Genomic DNA, 18,051 nt, shown 5'->3' on the forward strand with positions numbered 1-18,051 from the left:
CACTGATTTTCTCATCTTCAGGAGTAAGGTTAGAGAGTTGGAGTCTGAGTGTTTAATAGTTTGTGAGTCCCTCAAGCTTTTGGTACTGTGACAATGTGACGAAGCAAATTGTATTTACAGGTGTGCCGTTATCTTTATAGCCTATGACATGTCTGAGTAGGAAATGCATAGGGGGGGGTTCTGTTGTCTGGGATTGGAACCTGCTTCTGTCCTATCAGAGGATGGGGTTATTGTTTATGGTAGTAGTGGACAAATTGTAGTATTCATTTATTTATGACTCTATTCAATCTGTATAGGCTAAGCATTACAGATTCCGCAAAAAAAAAATGTAAAGCTAATTTCCGATTGAGCCGCCATATGAAGCTTTTACTGTGAATGCAGTCTCTGCTAATGCAGGAACATTGCCTTTAAATTTCAACCATCACTCTGTAAAGCTGAACTTCCGTGATGTGCATTAAATGCAGCATACAGTGTATTACAATGATAGTAACATCCACAGTAGTATATCAATATTATCACTAAACAATGTAATACTTTTTTTGTGAATGGAGGGGTCTACTAAGATGTTGTTATACCATGGATTGTTTAGTTATTTGATTTAGGACCCTTTTTCTTTGATTTTGGACCCTTTTAGGACCTTTGGCTGAAGGTCTAAAAAATAAATCTAGAAAAATGATATGATGAAAAATTTAATTGGTCCTACTATTAGCCCATAGAAACACTTTGAATAACACATACAGTACCAGTCAAAAGTTTGGACACACCTACTCATTCAAGAGTTGTTCTTTATTTGTACTATTTTCTACATTGTAGAATAATAGTGAATACATCAACGTTATAAAATAACACGTATGGAATCATGTAGTAACCAAAAAAGTGTTAAACAAATCAAAATATATTTTAGATTTGAGATTCTTCAAAGTACCCACCCCTTGCCTTGATGACATCTTTGCACAATCTTGGCATTCTCTCAACCAGCTTCACCTGGAATGATTTTCCAACAGTCTTGATGTAGTTCCCACGGGCTCCTAAGCGGCACAGCGGTCTAAGGCACTGTATCTCAATGCCAGAGACATCACTACACACACCCTGGTTTGATTCCAGGCTGTGTCACAACCGGCTGTGATTGGGAGTCCCATAGGGCGGCGCACAATTGGCCCAGCGTCGTCCAGGTTTGGCCGGTGTAAGCCGTCATTGAAAATAAGAATTTACTAACTTGCCTAGTTAAATAAAGGTTAAATATACATTTTAAAAATGGCTGCTTTTCCTTCACTCTGCGGTCCAACTCATCCCAAACCATCTCAATTGGGTTGATGTCGGGTGATTGTGGAGGCCAGGTCATCTGATGCAGCATTCTTGGTCAATAACCCCTACACAGCATGGAGGTGTGTTTTGGGTCATTGTCCTGTTGAAAAACTAATGTAGTCCCACTAAGCCCAAACCAGATGGGATGGTGTATCACTGCAGAATGCTGTGGTAGCCACGCTGGTTAAGTGTGCCTTGAATTTAAAATAAATCACAGACAGTGTTACCAGCAAACCACCACCACACCATCACACCTCCTCCTCCATGCTTTACCGTGAGAACCACACATGCGGAGATCATCTGTTCACTTACTTTGCGTCTCACAAAGACACAGCGTTGGAACCAAAAATCTCACATTTTGACTCATCAGACCAAAGGACAGATTTCCACCGCTCTAATGTCCATTGCTCATGTTTCTTGGCCCAAGCAAGTCTCTTCTTATTGGTGTCCTTTAGTAGTGGTTTCTTTGCAGCAAATTGACCATAAACGCCTGATTCACACAGTCTCCTCTGAACAGTTGATGTCGAGCTGTGTCTGTTACTTGAACTCCATTAAGCATTTATTTGGGCTGCAGTTAACTCTAATGAACTTATCCTCTGCAGCAGGGGTAACTCTGGGTCTTCCTTTCCTGTGGAGGTCCTCATGAGAGCCAGTTTCATCATAGCGCTTGATGGTTTTTTCGACTGCAAATTTTCCCTATTGACTGACCTTCGTGTCTTAAAGTAATGATTTGGCTGTCGTTTTTATTTGCGTTTTTGAGCTGTTCTTGACATAAAATGGATTTGGTATTTTACCAAATAGGGCTATTGTCTCTATACCATCCCTACCTTGTCACAACACAACTGATTGTCTCAAACGCATTAAGAAGGAAAGAAAATACACAAATTAACTTTTACAAGGCACACCTGTTAATTGAAACAAATTCCAGGTGACTACCTCATGAAGCTGGTTGAGAGAATGCCAAGAGTGTGCAAAGCTGTCATCAAGGCAAAGGGTGGCTACTTTGAAGAATCTCAAATCTAAAATATATTTTGATTTGTTTAACACTTTTTTGTTCACTACATGATTCCATATGTGTTATTTCATAGTTTTGAAGTCTTCACTGCTTTTCTACAATGTAGAAAATAGTACAAATAAAGAAAAACTCTTGAATGAGTAGGTGTCCAAACTTTTGACTGTTTTTTTTAAATATTTTTTTTATTTTTTTTAGACCTACAGCCAAAGGTCCCAAAAGGGTCCTAAATCAAAGAAAAAGGGTCCTAAATCAAGTAACTTAATGATCCATGGTATAACAACATCTTAGTAGACCCCTCCATTCACAGAAAAGTATTACATTGTTTAGTGATAATACTGATATACTACTGTGGATGTTACTATCATTGTAATACACTATACTCTACAGTTTAGGAAATAGTAAAAATAAAGAAAAACCCTGAAATGAGTAGGTGTGTCCAAGCGTTTGACTGGTACCGTACATGGAAAAACAGTCCAAAAATGAGTCAAAAGGATATTTGGTTTGAGGTGTCTGAAATGCATCTGAGAGATCTAGGAAAGCATCAGGAACAACAACCAAAAACAACGACAAAAAGTTGTGTAACCATGGTTTCAAAAAATACTATTCATTTCCACAAAAGTTTTACCGGTCTGAAATGGGTTTCCTTTAGACATGTCTCTTGAGGCTTGTGGAGCAGAACGTTCATGTTCGTGAGAGTCTCAGCTTTTGATGGTGGGGTCATATTCGTTTTTACCTCAAACCGTTTCAACTTGACATCAGTGACTTTAGATGAGTCCCATGAAGCTCGTGGGTGTCGTGGAATAAAACAGAGAATGTGTTTGTAATCGTGAGCTTCTCAGCTTTCTAAAACTGGGTCCAAACCGTTTGGATGTTACAGACATTTACGTGTGAAGTCTCTAGCTTAAATAGATGGATTTTGATGCTGATCTTGTATCATTATGCTGATTAGATCGACTCTAGGGGGATTATCATTCACTGATGCCTCCCCCTACTACTACTACTACTACAACACACACACACACACACACACACACACACACACACACACACACACACACACACACACACACACACACACACACACACACACACACACACACACACACACACAGAGAGAGAGAGAGAGCTCTTAACAAGCATGACAAGTGTTACTTGATCATGTTAGTGAATATGCCAAAAGGCCAAACCACATTTTAAAAATTATGCTGATATATAGCCTGTACCAGCACCATTTCCCCCACCGGATGGTATAGGCCTGACACGCTCCCTTGACTTACCTTCTGCTTCTTCTTCTCACTGAGGTCAATGGTGCATGGAGATCCCCACAGGGTTGAATCCTCGGGGTACATTTTACGGATCAAATTGTGTAGCTGAGGGTCATATCGTAACTCTTTTGTAACTAGCTTTACCACCCTGTGTTATTGCGATTTACTCACTAAAATAGTTATTGCTCGCCATGAGCCTGAAATGGGGGATTTAATTTAATATGAAACTTTGCTTAATCTATTCACTAAAAGTCCAACTGAAAAATGTAAATAAAAGGATTCGTCGGCAATGTCCTCAGCAATTGTTTTCTGTGCTTGCTAGCTAACGTTACATCTGGGAAATGTTAATCAAATGTTAATGTTTCCTTTACCTTTCTATGTTGTGTCTGTATCATTTTTTATAAGTGGTTTGTGATTGGGAAAATAGAAATGTCATAAAAGACCTTTAATGTTTGTGTTATAGATATTATGTTCATTAATCATTATTGTGCACATACGGTGTCCTACCGTTTTTCCATCATTTCCTTGTCATCTCTTCAAAAGAATTGCTCACATTTCTCCATTCCTTACAGCGTATGTATATGCTGTATTTTATACCATCTATTGTATCTTGCCTTTGCCTCTCTGTTATATTTATATGTATATATTCTTATTCCATTCCTTTACTTAGATTTGTGTTTACTAGGTAGTTGTTCTGGAATTGTTAGATTACTTGTTAGATATTGCTGCACTGTCGGAACTAGAAGCACAAGCATTTCGCTACACTCGCAATAACATCTGCTAAGCATGTGTATGTGACCAATACAATTTGATTTGATTTGATTTTCACGATCATGTTATGACAGTATTATGAAATCACACTTTGAAATGGAAGTGTTTTGTATTATCAAGTCATTTCAAATGGTTCTAAATGCAGTCAGCCGTGTGTGTAAGTTTAGGGCAGGGCAGGGTTCTTGATGGTTAGTGTCACTGTATCACTCAGTGATCCCTCAGCATGGCTCTGGGATGCTGCTACACTAGGACCTTAGTGAAACCCCCGGGTAGGAAACCCAACCTCATAAATATGGAGCAGAGCAGGGGCAGTGCTCCGTTTCTAATGGTCCCCCCTGGAGATCCACAGTCACTCTCTCAACAGTTCCCAGGAACTATGCATGTGAGAGGAGGGGGGGAGAGAGAGAGGGGGGAGGGGGGGGGGGGGGGGGGGGGAGTGAGAAGGAGAGAGAGAGAGAGAAAACGTCCTTTGTTTGGTTTTGCTGTGACTTTTTCCCCCCTCCTCCCTAGGACCTCAGTGAGATGTTTTCTCGAAGACAAGCAAAGCAGAGAACACCTCCCAGAAACAAAGGAAACAAAAGCAGAAGAGTTTACACCTGTTTCCCTTTTTCATCTGTCTTCATCTGTCCGAGGGAGGCAGGATGTTTAGCTTGGCTGTGACCTGCCCCATGACTTAATCCCTGGGTGATATTGTTAAAGTTTTTTCAAGAAAATAATGAAAACCAAATGCAGCGTGGGACCCCGTTTAGATTTTCAGGGCCTGCACTTTAACAATGTTACATTTCCAGCTATTGAGGCCAAATAATTCAGTTATGTTTCCCTTGTAATATTATGCCAAACATGAGATCTTTGCTTTGTCAAATCTGGTAAGTATCAAACCAACTGTATCAATAGGAAAACAGTTTTAATAAGCATTCCCAGAAGAGAGCCGAGAAACACCTCTCACCTGGAAGCTATTAAAGCCGACAGGAAATGGAGGCAGAGATCGAGTGCTTCCCAATAATCTGTATCCCCCTGGAGAATGAAAATATGTAGATTCATCATAAAACATTTCTGAGAGGTTGAATTGTAACAGAAGATAAAAAATCACCACAGACAGCTGGGCACCCGAGGCCCTCCAAGATTATTATCACACAAACATCTGCAGACATAACTTTTTCAGATTTTTATCTGTGACTTCATATCATCACTTTTGATATCCATAATGTGAACTTACATTTTCCAGATGGACAGCCATTTTTCCCATCGGTTTGGCAACGTCTCGGTAATATTTGCCCTCTTCGCTGATAGATTTAGACGGCCTCCATTAAATTACGACTCGCGCTAAGTCATGCACGGCAAATGTTCTAGCGAAAGGGGTTCTTCTTTCCATTGAAATTCCTGAAGCACCAGGATCGTCATCACGATGGTCTCACAGGCCGGAATCAGTGTTAATAAATCAATCCCCAGCTTGGGCGTGCTGTCCTCCGCTCCCTTAGCTGTTTGATAAACAAATGGATTTTGCATACCTAATGAGGATGGGGGAGGTAGCGGTGAAGGAGAGAATACCTTTAATGATCTCCACAGACTTAAATTTTTTTTTTTTTTTTTAAACACTGGCACCTGCCAAACGCAAGGAACAAAGTCCAAGTCAGGAAATTCTGGACAGCGATACATCAGTGATCACGGATGAGGATTTCTTGTGTCTTGGCAGATTTACAGTGGACAGTGAGACATTTACTGGGAAGACAATGCACTGAAGGGAGAGTTCGCATGTAACAGTGCATCGCAGATAAAGACAACGCACGGTCATAAGCATTTCAGCCATCCCTGTAATTCAGGGGTTTGTGCATGTCAGGCGCAGCCAGCGAATACGAGGTGATTGACATGCAGACGATGAGTAATCAGCGGCACATCTGCATAAGACGTCTCTCTTTTTTCGCCTCTCAAATTTGAAAGGGTTATTTCAAAACCTTGAGCGTAAAGGACAATAGAAGAGAAAAAAGTACTTTTAAACTCATATTTATTGGCTTGTGGGATAGATGTATCTAGCAGATCAGGTACTTGGCTTGATGGTCCTGGGAATAACTATTTGGACCCGGAACAAGAAACTGTTTTGCCTCATATTGACCGAACAGTGTCACTGAGAACAAAACTCATCACAACATCTGTCAGAGAACACAATTTATTATCCAAACATTAATATTCATCATACAACATAAAACAATGGGTTGATATTTGTTCCTGACCATCTATTTAAAATAAATGTTAGGCCTTTTGGGTAAAAGTGTTATTTTATGCGACGAGACTGGGACGTGTAGGTGTGATTGGCTAGGGACAATTGATATGGCGTCCTTCAGAGATTCTCAAGAGAATGGACAATTATGTATAGAATCAAAAGCAACAGTATAGAGGGCACAAATGGATTTTGGGGGCAACTGATCAGTAGACAGACAGAACTGTTCATTATCCACTGCAAGATGACCTTTCCACAGAATTTGGCCTTGTCAAAGTAGTTGATTAGATAATATTGCATTTGAGTCCTTGTAAAATATGTATACTTTTGTGATGTTGGCTGGCTCACTGTTTATCACTAACTAGATACAGGTAACTGGTGATCTCTAACAATTACCAGACATAGTTAGTACGGCATTATGAATAGTAAAATCTATCATAATTTATGAAGCATGACAGGATAATCCCATGGTTTGGTGGTTTTGCAATAAGAGACCCAATCAAATTTTAGTAGACACCTCCATGGTCAAAATATTTACCAATGGTATGCCTGCATTCCATCTGTCCACCATTGGTGCTGCCCTTAAAAAAATCCCCTCTGGGAACTGTGAAGATGTACGAGAGTTCCAGCCTTGCCAAGACTCTTATTAAAACAACGAAGCTCATAATTATCGTGGAATTCCAAAGTAGCGCTAACCATAATGAGGCCACACAGGAACAGCCTTATAAAGAATGAATGTAATAAATAAGCCATTAGATGGGCAGTAAAGGGGCAGGAAGTAAAAAACAACGCTGGAACAGAGTCTGGACAGGTCTCATTGCCTCTTGATGAGCACTTTGAGAAGTTGTCTATTCTCGTATTTTCATTCCATTCCTAATCTTGCTGGCTGAAATTTTCAACCCCCTACATTTCGCAAGATCCGCTATATACAGTTGACAGGGGTGCTTTGCTGCAGGAGGGACTGGTGCACTTCACAAAATAGATGGCATCATGATGAAAGACAATTATGTGGATATGTTGAAGCAACATCTCAAGACATCTGTTGTCCTTAAGCCATTTTGCCACAACTTTGGAAGTATGCTTGGGTTCATTGTCCATTTGTAAGACACATTTGCGACCAAGCTTTAACTTCCTGACTGATGTCTTGAGATGTTGCTTCAATATATCCACATAATTATCTTTCATCATGATGCCATCTATTTTGTGAAGTGCACCAGTCCCTCCTGCAGCAAAGCACCCCCACAAAATGATGCTGCCACCCCATGCTTCACGGTTGCGAAGGTGTTCTTCGACTTGCAAGCCTCCCCCTTTTTTCTCCAAACATAACGATGGTTATTACGGCCAAACAACTCTATTGTGTTTCATCAGAGGACATTTCTCCAAAAAGTACGATCTTTGTCCCGATGTGCAGTTGCAAACTGTAGTCTGTCTTTTTTATGGAGGTTTTGGAGCAGTGTCTTCCTCCTTGCTGAGCGGCCTTTCAGGTTATGTCAATATAAGACTCGTTTTACTGTGGATATAGATACTTTTGTACCTGTTTCCTCCAGCATCTTCACAAGGTCCTTTGCTGTTCTGGGATTGATTTGCACTTTTCGCACAAAAGTACGTTCATCTCTAGGAGACAGAACGTTTCTCCTTCCTGAGCGGTATGACGGCTGCGTGGTCACATGGTGTTTATACTTGCATACTATTGTTTGTACAGATGAATGTGGTACCTTCAGGCATTTGGAAATTGCTCCCAAGGATAAACCAGACTTGTGGAGGTCCACAATTTTTTTCTGGGGTCTTGGCGGATTTCCTTTGATTTTCCCATGATGTCAAGCAAAGAGGCACTGAGTTTGAAGGTAGGAATTGAAATACATCCACAGGTACACCTCCAATTGACTCAAATTATGTCAATTAGCCTATCAGAAGCTTCTAAAGTCATGACATCATTTTCTGGAATTTTCCAAGCTGTTTAAAGGCACAGTCAACTTAGTGTATGTAGACTTCTGACCCAGTGGAATTGTAATACCGTGAATTATGAGTGAGATAATCGGTCTGTAAACAATTGTTGGAAAAATTACTTGTGTCATGCACAAAGTAGATGTCCTAACCGACTTGCCAGAACAATAGATTGTTAACAAGAAATTTGTGGAGTGGTTGAAAAACTAGTTTTAATGACTCCAACCTAAGTGTATGTAAACTTCCGACTTCAACTGTATATACTGTAACTGATTATGCTCTTGATGACATCCTCGGATATGTAGTAGTGAGATAATACATTAGCCTCTGACATGATGTAGTGTTGGTTTTCTCATTGTACCTATTAGTTCACTTTCATATTATTTAAAAGTTACTTGGCATGTTAAGACTACCCCAAAGTGTTTCCCTTCAAAATAATTACAAATATTCGTTTTTAGTTGCCAGCGAGAGTTTGTGATTCCTTTCTATTAGTGTTTGCTATTTATTCTATACACATGCCCCTAAAGAACTAATGAAATCATGCCCAAATACCCCCTTTTCCACTCAAATACTTACAACAGGCTCCCACAATTCCATCAAGGCTGATGAAATTGTATTTGTAATGGTTGCTTTGAAGTAAAAGGAATTATCATAGCTCTGAAAGTATTAAACTTCTCCAGAAGGAACCCTACGGTTTTATTAGTTTTACTACTGCTGTCTTTTTACGGATTCGACCGCCATCCCAGAGCAAGCAACACCAAAGTTAACGGCTAACAAAAAGTCAAAGGGAAAACTTGCCTGATTATGGCAATAACTCCTGGAGATACTAATTACCAATGGCTGTAAAATAAGTCAAACGGGTCATCCTAATGAGCACACCAGAGACCTATTGTTAAACTCCATTAAAAAGGATCTCTTTTCCCTCCTCTATTTTTTTCTACAGCATCACTGTCATCATATCAAATATAACAAAACAAATTCCTCTTTAAAGGTCATTATGCTGCAATGTTCCGTAATGAATAATTAATGTAATTTTAAGCTTGAAATGTAAGCCGAAAATGGTAATCTATTTCAAAAACATATTTAGTTGGGGAAATATTCTCAAAAACATCCCTTAATTACACATGTTACATTTTTGGCTTAAATATTTGGATAAGGACAGACACAGTCATGAAGGGGTAGCAGAGTGTTCTGTGTGTTTGTCTTACGGCAGGAGATGCAGTTGTAAATGGAAGCCTATCTCCTTGCCTGTCTGACCGATTTCACAAAAGAGAGTGTCTGTATGTGCAGACAGTAGTTTGTAAACAAAGACGTTGCGTAAACATTGAAATGGCAGGTTTGATTGAATTCCAACCTACAGTGCATTCAGAAAGTAATCAGACCCCTTGATGTTTTCCACATTTTGTTACGTTACAGACTTATTCTACAATGGATTTAAAACTATTTTTACCTCATCATTCTACACACGATACCCCATAATGTCAAAGCAAAAACATATTTTTAAGTATTCAGGCCATTTTCTATGAGACTCAAAATTGAGCTCAGGAGCATCCTGTTTCCTTTGATCATCCTTGAGATGTTTCTACATGTTGATTAGAGTCCACCTGTGGTGAATTCAATTGATTGTACATGATTTAGAAAGGCACACACCTGTCTATGTAAGGTCCCACGGTTGACAGTGCATGTCAGAGCAAAAACCAAGCCATGTGTCATGATTCCGGATGAAACCCAGATGCAGACACATGAGGCAGATGGTTCAAGTCTCAGAGATTTATTGAATATACAGGGGCAGGCAAAAGGCAGGTCGAGGACAGGCAGGGGTTCGTTATCCTGGTAATATTTGGCAGATGTGGACGGCAGGGAGGCTCAGGGTCAGGACAGGCAAAACAGGTCGTAACCGGGGAGACTAGAACACAAACCAGAAAGAGGAAAAAACACGGAGAAAGATGCTGACACGACTTGACGAGACAAGACGAACTGACAACAAGCAAACAGAAAACACAGGTATAAATACACAGGGGATAATAGGGTGGAAATGGGAGACACCTGGTGGGGATTGTGTGTCAAGGCACAGATATGAGGAAGGGTACCAAAAAATGTCTGCAGCATTGAAGGTCCCCAAGAACACAGTGGCCTCCATCATTCTTAAATGGAACCATTTTGCAACCACCAAGACTCTTCCTAGAGCCAGCCGCCTGGCCAAACTGAGCAATCGGGGGAGAAGAGCCTTGGTCAGGGAGGTGACCAAGAACCCAATGGTCACTCTGACAGAGCTCCAGAGTTCCTCTGTGGAGATGATAGAACCTTCTAGAAGGACAACCATCTCTGCAGCACTCCACCTGTCAGGCCTTATGGTACAGTGGCAAAACAGAAGACATTCCTCCGTAAAAGGCACAGGTCAGCCCTCTTGGAGTTTGCCAAAAGGCACCTAAAGTTTCTCAGACCATGAGAACCATCTGGTCTGATGACACCAAGATTGAACTCTTTGGCCTGAATGCCAAAAGTCACGTCTGGAGAAAACCTGGGACCATCCCTACGGTGAAGCATGGTGGTGGCAGCATCATGCTTTGGGGATGTTTTCAGCGGTCGGGACTGGGAAACTAGTCAGGATCGAGGGAAAGATGAACGGCGTAAATTACAGAGAGATTCTTGATGAAAACCTGCTCCAGAGTGCTCAGGACCCCAGACTGGGGTGATGGTTTACCTTCCAACAGGACAACAACCCTAAGCACACATGCAATAGTGGCTTTGGCACAAGTCTCTGAATGTCCTTGAGTGGTCCAGCCAGAGCTCAGACTTGAACCTGAACAAACATCTCTGGAGAGACCTGAAAATACCTGTGCAGCGACGCTCTCCATCCAACCTGACAGAGCTTGAGAGGATCTGCAGAGAAGGATGGGAGAAACTCCCCAAATACAGGTGTGCCAAGCTTGTTGTGTCATACTCAATAACTCAAAACTGTAATCGCTGCCAAATGTGCTTCGACAAAGTACTGAGTAAAGGTTCTGAATACTTATGTAAATGTGATATTTTTTATTTATTTTTTATTTTTAAACTATTTTTGTTCTTTGTCATTATGGGGTATTCTGTGTAGATTGATGAGGGGGAAAAACTATTTAATCAATTTTAGAATAAGGCTGTAACGTAACAAAATGTGGAAAAGGTCAAGTGGTCTGAATACTTTACGAATGCACTGTATATATGGATTTCGATCCAGCTGAGAAACTGAAAACATTTGGGTGTAAGACAGGCAGTTAATGAGACAATAAGTACTACATCTTTGGAAACAATCATCCAACGTTGGTATCACCTCTCTATGGCATGCCATCCATCCACTGTGCATCTAGGATTCAGGGGGCTGTTAAACCTTGCAGGGTGGGCAGAATCTAATAAAACCTAGTTGACATTTTAATTGCATTTTTCTCATCAAGGAGTAATCTGCAAGACGGTTGTGGCGTTTCTGTTCAGACCAATAAGGATGATGTTATGATCACCACAGGGTGTTGGTGTCAGCTTAATTGAGGAGGACGGGCTCGTGGTAATGGTTGGAGCGGAATTAGTGGAATGGTATTAAACACAGGGTTTCTATGTGTTTGATGCAATTCCATTCGCTCCGTTACAGCCATTATTATGAGCCGTCCTCCCCTCAGCATCCTCCACTGATGATCTCTCATTTCCTGAATAAATATGCAACTCCTGACTCTATTGTGAGAATGGCACAGTGAAGGAAGATTATGCCTGGAGGCTGGAGTTTGGACTATTTTTAAATTTGTGTTGTTTCCTTCCTTTGTTTGACACGCAACTGTGCAGAGTGTATTTCTCACAGTAATGGGGTCCAAATTTGACTTGTGGATCATGACTGATCTACTGTACCTAAATGACAAGAAAAGTAGTGCCACTTTCTCACCACAGTTCTTCAATCTGTTTTGGTATTAAACATTTATAAATCCGTGGGGTAACAACTGACAGCCTTGACCTGGCCCTTGTGTGGGAGAGTTGCGACTTCAGAGACTTGGCGTTTAACGGTCTCTCCCTCAAGTGTCACACTATGATAATATGGCTGATAATTGGTTTTAATTAGCAGTTACATAAACATTACACACTAAATGGGTTTCTGTCAATTCATTAAACTTCTACTTGAAAATGTCATGCTAACTCAGAGCACAACTGTGAGCCACTAGAAGCAAGGTAATGGCCATCAGCCATACACTTTCTTATATGATAACAATCAGAACGCAACCTGAACTGCACAGGACCAAGAGTACTTGGGTTGCTATTTCCATCACATGCACACACACACACGCACGCACGCGCACACGCACACATGCACACACACACACACAGTGCTAAATTTCACATGTAACATCATATTTTCACGTGTGAGAATATATATTTTTTTCACCTCACGTGAATTGTAGTTGCACATGTGAAATTTGTGGTTTCACATGTTAAAAAGTTTCATGTGAAAATCGGATATGCCGTTTCCCATGTGAAAAACATGCTCGTGAAAATCTCAGGTTCACATGTGGAATTGTATTTTCACATGTAAAAAACAATCACGTGAAAAATCACATTTGCAATTTCACATCTTAGAAAAGTCCATTTGTGAGAACTTTCAAACGTGTAATTGCAAGTTCACATGTGGTGGTGAAACAGTGTTATTCTCCTCACATATGAAAAGGGGATGTTGCAGTAGCAATATTTCCACATGTGGAATAGCACGTTCTGTAATGCCATTCTGTAAACATTTCATTTAGCCTGGCCGGAATACAACAATTGAACTGTGTTTAAAATAATGATTTATTATTTCTGAGCCATTCATTTGGAGTGTTACTGCTGCAGGCGCACGCCTCTCTTCTTCATACGTTGGTCAGTGAGCGTTGGAAGAAGCCCAGTGGAAAAGAGAAACTTCCTGTCTCCTTATTTATCCTGTTTAACATGTTGAAATTAACTGAGTTAATCAGTTGACACAGGTTAACTTTTGATCATTTTATCGCTTTTTGTCTGAAAGCGTTCAAAATACACAGAAAACGGATCCTAAACAACGTCGCTGTAAAAGGGGCAAACAAAGCGGTCTTCTGGTCAGGCTCCGGAGACGGGCACATTGCGCACCACTCCCTAGCATACTACTCGCCAATGTCCAGTCTCTTGACAACAAGGTTGATGAAATCCGAGCAAGGGTAGCATTCCAGAGAGACATCAGACATTGTAACGTTCGTTGTTTCACGGAAACATGGCTCACTCGAGAGACGCTATCGGAGTCGGTGCAGCCAGCTGGTTTCTTCACGCATCGCGCCGACAGAAACAAATATCTTTCTGGCGAGAAGAGGGGAATTTAGGGAGGCGGGGGGGTATGCCTTATAATTAACGAGATGTGGTGTGATCATAACAACATACAGCAACTCAAGTCCTTCTGTTCACCTGACTTAGAATTCTTCACAATCAAATGTCGACCTCATTATCTACCAAGGGAATTCTCTTCGATTATAATCACAGCCGTATATATTCCACCCCAAGCAGACACATTGATGGCCCTGAACAAACTTTATTTGACTCTTTGTAAACTGGAAACCACATATCCTGAGGCTGAATTCATTGTAGCTGGGGTTTTTAACAAGGCTAATCTGAAAACAAGACTCCCTAAATTCTATCAGCATATTGATTGCGCAACCAGGGCTGGTAAAACCCTGGATCATTGTTTTTCTAACTTCCGCGACGCATATAAGGCCCTCCCCCGCCCTCCTTTTGGAAAAGCTGACCACCAATCCATTTTGTTGCTTCCAGCCTACAGACAGAAACTAAAACAAGAAGCTCCCGCACTCAGGTCTGTTCAACGCTGGTCCGACCAATCTGATTCCACGCTTCAAGACTGCTTCGATCACGTGGATTGGGATATGTTCCGCATTGCGTCCAACAACAACATTGACAAATATGCTGATCCGGTGAGCGAGTTCATTAGAAAGTGCATCGGCAATGTCATACACACAACAACTATTGAAACATTCCTAAACCAGAAACCGTGGATTGATGGCAGCATTCGCACAAAACTGAAAGCGCGAACCACTGCTTTTAACCAGGGCAAGATGACCGGAAACATGACCGAATACAAACAGTGTAGCTATTCCCTCCGCAAGGCAATCAAACAAGCTAAGCGTCAGTATAGAGACAAAGTAGAGTTGCAATTCAACGGCTCAGACACAAGAGGTATGTGGCAGTAATCACGGATCACAAAAAGAAAACCAGCCCCGTGGCGGACCAGGATGTCTTGGTCCCAGACAGACTAAATAACTTCTTTGCTCGCTTTGAGGACAATACAGTGCCACTGACACGGCTCGCTACCAAAACTTGCGGACTCTCCTTCACTGCAGCCGATGTGAGTAAACATTTAAATGTGTTAACCCTCGCAAGGCTGCAGGCCCAGACGGCATCCCCAGCCACGTCCTCAGAGCATGCGCAGACCAGCTGGCTGGTGTGTTTATGGACATATTCAATCAATCCTTATCCCAGTCTGCTGTTCCCACATGCTTCAAGAGGGCCACCATTGTTTCTGTTCCCAAGAAAGCTAAGGTTACTGAGCTAAACGACTACTGTAGCACTCACTTCCGTCATCATGAAGTGCTTTGAGAGACTAGTCAAGGACCATATCACCTCCACCCTACCTGACACCCTAGACCCACTGCAATTTGCTTACCGCCCCAATAGGTCCACAGACGACGCAATCGCAACCACACTGCACACTGCCCTAACCCATCTGGACAAGAGGAATACCTATGTGAGAATGCTGTTCATTGACTACAGCTCAGCAGTTAACACCATAGTACCCTCCAAACTCGTCATCAAGCTTGAGAAAAATTCAGCTTGTCACCAAAAGCACTCACAAACTTCTACAGATGCACAATCGAGAGCATCCTGTTGGGCTGTATCACCACCTGGTACGGCAACTGCTCCGCCCACAACCACAAGGCTCTCCAGAGGGTAGTGAGGTCTGCACAACGCATCACCGGGGGCAAACTACCTGCCCTCCAAGACACCTACACCACCCGATGTCACAGGAAGGCCATAAAGATCATCAAGGACAACAACCACCCGAGCCACTGCCTGTTCACCCCGTTATCATCCAGAAGGCGAGGTCAGTACAGGTGCATCAAAGCAGGGACCGAGAGACTGAAAAACAGCTTCTATCTCAAGGCCATCAGACTGTTAAACAGCCACCACTTACATTGAGTGGCTGCTGCCAACATACTGACTCAACTCCAGCTCACTTTAATAATGGAAATTGATGGAAATTGATGTAAAAAATGTATCACTAGCCACTTAATATAATGTTTACATACCCTACATACCCTACATTACTCATCTCATATGTATATGTATATACATCTTGCCATCTTTATGTAATACAAGTATCTCTAACCACTTTAAACTATGCCACTTTTATGTTTACATACCCTACATTACTCATCTCATTTGTATATACTGTACTCGATACCATCTACTGCATCTTGCCTATGCCGTTCTGTACCATCACTCATTCATATATCTTTATGTACATATTCTTTATCCCTTTACACTTGTGTGTATAAGGCAGTAGTTGTGGAATTGTTAGGTTAGATTACTTGTTGGTTATTACTGCATTGTCGGAACTAGAAGCACAAGCATTTCGCTACACTCGCATTAACATCTGCTAACCATGTGTATGTGTGACAAATAAAAATTTGATTTGATTGTGACAAATACAATTTGATAACATTTGATTTGATTTGAAATACATAATCTATACAGCTATAAACAACAATGTGATGTCAAAACAAGTTGACATTGAGGTGGAAGAAAGTGTTTTTATCAATTTACCTGACTATGCTAACTGTAACTTTAGACAAAATCATGATGTCATTATTATTGTAATGCTTTTTGTATAAATAATCTTTACATTACAGCTCAGTTTGATAAAATTCTGAGATAAACTCAATTACACTTTTGAATCGTTTGACAACCCTAGTTAAAATCTACATTAACATGTGAAAATGCACATGAGAGTGTAGCGGACATGAGCCGTCATGGTTACTCATGGTCATGTGATAAGGTAGCCCAGCGTGCAACTTCAAAATGAGCGTTGGCCCTTTTGGTCTAATGGTCACATACACACAGACATACACATACACACGCACACGCACACGCACACACACACGCACACACACTGAGGCGGGATCAACTGGCATGCCTAAAATTCACAGTGTTTCCTTGAGTGTGCTGCCAATGACCAACACCTCTACAGTAATGAACTTTAGTGATCTGGAGGTTTTTGACAGAACACATTCAATCGTCTGCTGTGGTTGAGTGGTTAAACGGATGAGCACTCGCAGTTGAGCTCCCTCATGGCTTAAACACAGAGAAAGTAATTGGAACTAGTCAGAGTAGCTACAAACAATTCTTTCATTTTCGACGAGATTCAAATTTACAGTTTGAATGGCAGAAAAATCCAAGATCTTTCAATTACGTATTTTATTTTTTTCCCCAGCATTTAAATTGGAAGTGATCTCTGAGGAAATAGTTATCATTTTAATGAAAGTCTCCATTCATTAAAACTCTCATTCTTCCCTCCTTCCCTCTCCTGGGGGGCCTCTGGATGAGAAGCAGATTCACAGAGCCTCTGTTCAATTACCTCCGAGTTGGCCCCACCTCATGGGGCCCCTCTGTGTGGCCCTGGAATCCTGTCCTTGTCAGGCCCAGATGCCTTGCAGAGAGAGCAGAAAACAAGCAGCACTGACTGTTGTCAGAGGACTAGCTTATACTGGCATAGGTCATATGTTTGTGATGCAATGCAGAGAGAGGAAAGGCAACTGTGTATTCAAACGTGAAGCGGATGTGACAACAGAGATAGAGAGGGGGGAATGCACACTATCCAAAATGTCTGGATATGTTATGGAGAATGCCATTGGGCATGTAGTAATGTAGTAATGTATGTAGTAGGGAACTAGCTGTTATGATAGGCTCATGACTACAATTAGGATTAAATTAAGGCATTCTTTTTTGTCTCTTTGTGAGTCTCATTAATGCGAGCTAAACAGCAGACATCAAAGAGAATGCAGAATCACATCTCAGACGTATAAAGTCGTCTCCATTCATTTGTTTCTCTAAATCGTTTCCAAAAATGATGCATCAGTTAATTGTTGACCCAGATTTTGTGATCCTCGTCATTTGCATTTTAAAGAATACTTTTTGGTTATAAATGTGTAAATAAACCCAAGCAGCATATTCTCCTCCTCTTACCTGAGGGGCAACAAAGTAACATCTTTAAAAAAGGAAGAAAAAACATTTGATTAGGGACTGATCATGAATTTCACTGAACAACACTTTTAATATTTCAAGATCCTAGCCGTATGCAAATAAGAACAGCATTAATCGTATCATACATTACGAAGTCAAAGCACACAACACTGTTTCAGGGATCGTCTTTTTTCATTGTGTAATTAGGGCCCAAATGTTAATGAATTATGCTAATTCCCACAATTAGCATATAATATTGAAGACAATCA

The sequence above is a fragment of the Oncorhynchus mykiss genome, chromosome 31, assembly GCF_013265735.2.
Source record: "Oncorhynchus mykiss isolate Arlee chromosome 31, USDA_OmykA_1.1, whole genome shotgun sequence".
Classification (NCBI taxonomy): domain Eukaryota; kingdom Metazoa; phylum Chordata; class Actinopteri; order Salmoniformes; family Salmonidae; genus Oncorhynchus; species Oncorhynchus mykiss.